A 4,729-nucleotide genomic window follows, 5' to 3' on the forward strand; every position below is an offset into this window, starting at 1 on the left:
GGAAGGAAGGGTACATAGGGGTTTCTCCATCCCCACCCCACCCAAAGCCTCCGTTTCAAGGTGACTTTCTCATGAAACTCAAGGTGTAAGGTAGTAGATAATGTTATTTGCTAGAAATCAAATTCAGGGTGAGAAGTGTAATACTTCCCAGGATGGTCTGATAAAATGATTGTGCACATTGGAACCATGAACATGTGAGGAAAGTGGCAAGAAGACATTTAGAGGATGCCTTGCAGTTAGGAGACAGTGGTAGGCTGAATAAGGCCCCCCAAAATATATGCAGGTCCTACAAACAAACATATATGGCCAAAGGGACTTTGCAGATATGATTAGTTGAGGATCTTGAAATGGAATTATCTTGGATTAGTTGATAAATGTAATCACAAATGTGCTTAGAAGAGGGTAACAGAGGGAGATTCAACTACAGAAGAGGAGAAAGCAATCACTATGGCAGCAGGGATCAGAGCAATGTGGCCAAAACCAAGGAATGTTGGCAGTCACGCCAGTGTGGAAAAGACGAGAAAATGGATTCTTCCCTGGAGCCTCCAGAAGGACTGGCCCTGCCAACACTCTGACTTCAGCCCAGTGGAACTAATTTTACACTTCTGGCCTTCAGAACTGTAAGAAAATAAATTTGTACTGTTTTAAGCCACTGACTTTTGGTAATTTGTTATAACAACCCTAGATAAACAATACAGGGATGATGTAAATGAGGAAGGGAGAGAGCATACTATTTTATTAGCTGCTTCAATTAGGAAAATGTGGAGAAGAGATAAAAGAGATGTTCAGACTGATAAGATAAAGGCTTTAGGAGAAGTCAAACAAGGAGATGTTGTTTCAAGGGCTACCTCCAGGTCTGTAGAGGTATTGATAATGAGAAGAAAGGATTTTATTTAATGAAATTTTGCAGCTGGGCATAGTGACTTATGCCTATAATCTCAGCACTCTGGGAGGCTGAGATGGGAGGATTGCTTGAGGCCAGGAGTTCAAGACCAGCCTGTGCAACATAGCGAGACTCCATCTCTACAAAAAGATTTCAAAAATTAGCCAAGTATGGTGGCATGTGTCTGTGGTCCTAGCTACTCTGGAGGCTGAGGTGGGAGGATCACTTGAGCTCAGGCGTTCAAGACTGCAAGTGAGCTATGATCACGCCACTGCACTCCATCCTGTGCAACAGAGCAAGATCCTTCTCTATTTTAAAAAATGAAAGAAAGAAAAAAAGTTTGTTTTTCTGTGCTTTTAAAATGAAACTCATACCCATTCTGGCATGTGCTCAAAAGACTAGGAAAAGATAGGCTTCTCAGTTACAATGTGTTTCTGATGGACCATCATTTCTTTGAATGGAACTCCAAGTAAACTCAGAGGTACCTGGATTTTATACTAGGGATTTTGTGCTAATTTATATGCCATTTTGGAATTCAGCCTCAAGAGGACATTTTCATCATGACTCCAAATAATTGGAAAAATGACGGAAAAGAATGTCACATTCATTAAGCGTCAGCAATAATTGTTTTGGATTATCACCATAAAACCATAAAGAAAAAACAGAAAGAGACCATATTAAGGAGAAATCACATTTTAGAATTCAATATTTTTGTCAAAAAAATATTGTACTTATATGCTATTATAGTATTTATGAACACTGAAGATTAAAACTTCTCCCATATGAAGCTAGAACTTACTTGTTAATCTGTCTCAATGGAGACTCTTTCTTAAGGAGAAAAGAGGTCAATGGCAGACATCCATGGTTTAGTTGAAGGCTTTGGTCAACTGCACTCCCAGAGACTAGGTTCCCAGTGAACCTGCCTGACCACAACTTCTAGCTTCTTGAAAATGAAAAAATGTATAGCAAGCACCATGAAAGAGCCTAAGGGATCTTTTAGTCATGATTAGGGCATGTTCCTGAAATGAGACACAAGAATGGGTAGATTTGGAAAGACTAAAAAAGTGAGAGGATTGGTATTAGAGTTATTGACAGATTTGATGATAGCCTGTCTCACTGCCTTAGAAATATGGCAAGGCAGTAAAGAGTTAAGATTCATACATTGAATTCCTAAGCACTAATCAGCAAGGTAGAGAGGGAAATAAAACATGGCATAAAGTGAAAAACACCAAAGTATAGCTTGCCTTTTTGTGGGAAAGACTTGGAGAATTCACCATCTTCCTCATTTTACTGAGAACACAGACCCTGGAGGAAGGGATTAAATGTTGACACTAATACATTCATCCTCATAGAAAATTCCAGATTCCTCAGTTACTTATTTTCGTCAAACAAAGGTTGATTAGCAACTAGGCTGAGTACAGCCTGTCTTCTGTGGCGCCAAGAGAAATCGTATCCCCCAAGCAAAAAGGAAAACAATGGAGTGAGTTGGAAATGAGAAAGAAAAGAAAACATGGTCCCCTTTTGTGACGAATGTGGACTTCACAAAGAAAAAGACGCAACAAGGCAGAGAACATTAGTTGTCAGAAGCGGAGACTCCTACAGAAGGAGGTGAGACCATGGGAAGACTATAGGTCCCAGGGTCCTGATGTAGAATGGGGATGGAGCAGAAGGAGCCGGCCATATTGTGGTGCAATTCAGTCAAATTCTCCACAGAAATACTTAGTAATTTAAAAAATTAAGTGAAGAGGGCTAATGAAGGGATTGTTTCAAAAGTGTGGAAGGAGTTAAGGGATAAACAAGGAAGGATGAAGCACCAGGGAACTGTGGAAAACCCTTTATTTCCCCAAGGCTTGGAGGGGCAAGGGAGGTGTCTTAGTTTGAGCTCTTCTAGAAACAAGTACTGAGACAAGAATTCCAGGGTGAAAAGTTTACATAGTAGGCGAAGAAAACGCCAGTAGGGACACAGGAAAATGAGACAGGGAAGGAACATCTACCATTAACGTGCATCTAGCCAGTGATCACAGTAGGCAATGGAACTCACCACCACAGCACACTGTGGGATGCGGTACAAAGCATAAGCCATAGGATCATCCACTCTAGCCCAAAGATCCACTGTGACCCTGAGCAGGCCCAGGCAAGGTATGGAGAGCATCCTCAAGAAGGAATGACCCAGCCTGGAGTGTTGGAGCCCAAACAGGGTGAAAAGGGAATCCATGGCGTGGGAGAGCCCAGCAAGAGGAGATACAGTGCCACCTGGGCAAAGTGGGTAACAGGAAAGGGGAGCCTGGAATGAGAAGTCAGAGCAGAGGCAGAGAGAGGAGAGAACCATGTGGGGAAAGAGTGAGGAAGAAGATGGGAGGTGAATTTCATACTAGGGGATTGATTAAATAATGAATGTAGTAAGGATCTAAGAGTGAGCTTTCTCACTGTCAGAAGAAGGATAAATAAAAGAAACGGATAAGTCTGGAATGAATCACCATGTAGTATTGCATCGGAATTAATGGCTTGGGTGTGAACTCATGGATTTCTTGGTAGGATACACAAATATATAGGCAGACTAATGTGTATGTGGATACATATAAACACACATTTACATCTACTTATACATATCATATATAAATACATATTTGTATTCACACATACACATATATGCACACACATTTACATCTGCATTTATATTTTACATATATTTATCTATCTATCTGGATAGATATCTATCCCCAGTTCTGTCCACCCATGGGACCTAGGAGCAGTGAGATTCCAATAGCAATGGGCAGGACTAATGCCTAGGTCTTGGCTTCTAAAACCATCTCTCAAAGAAACTGGGGGTCTTGGAGAAGCAGCTGATTCCAGCACTGGGACAGTGAAAGCTCAAGCTGAGGCTGGACTAGCTCGTTCTGCCAGAAAGCAAAAGAGTGCTGAAAGAACATTGGGGACACGGTGCAACAACACAAGACCCAGTTGAAATGAACTCCTGCTGGCCAAGGATGGGGCAATTTCAGTATGAAAACAGAATAATGACAGTAACAAATTTTTATCTATTGAATAAAGCAGGATGCCATGATGCCATACCGATATAAATGAATAAATAAATTAAAATTTTCAGAAGGAACAGAAGATTTACAAAGTTTCAAAATACTTTCCCATAAAATATTTATTAAAATATAAAGGGGACAAGAGTTACTTTGCAGTGGAGAAGATTGACACACACCACCTTAGTCAAGTGATTACAGTGAACATTATCAGTAATGTAACAAATCAGAACTGTGGGCTGCCTGATAGGAGGCCAATAAGCCAGTGCAATGTCACTTCTGTGTTATTTCTGCCAAAGATGAAGAACCTGATTTTAATCATGAAGAAACATCAGACTGACCCAAACAAGGGATGTTCTACAAAACAACTGCTTCTAATCTTCAAATGTGTCAAGGCCATGAAGTCTAAACTGAGAAACTGTCCAGACTGGACATTACAGAGACATATCAACTAAATGCACAGGGCTAATGTTGAAGGCGCTCTGAGGATTGGATGGTAGCAATGTATCAATGTTAATTTTCTGAAGGCTATATTATAGTTAGGAAGGACGGTGTTCTTGTTTGTAAAAAACACCATTCAGAAGTGACAGGACATTCGATCAGAAACTTACTCAGGAAAAGAATAGTCCTTTTGCTGTGCTTCCAACTGTTTTATAGGTTTGTGGCTATTTCAAAATTAAAAAAAAAAAAAGAAAATGAAGAAAGCAACTGTTCCAAGCAATATAACTATCTTCAAGTACAATATCAACTTTGTACATGCTAGCTAAGGTAATCAATTCCCTACTCCCCCCAAGAAAACACAGTGAGGTATTTC

Source organism: Macaca thibetana, chromosome 12, assembly GCF_024542745.1.
Source record: "Macaca thibetana thibetana isolate TM-01 chromosome 12, ASM2454274v1, whole genome shotgun sequence".
NCBI lineage: Eukaryota > Metazoa > Chordata > Mammalia > Primates > Cercopithecidae > Macaca > Macaca thibetana.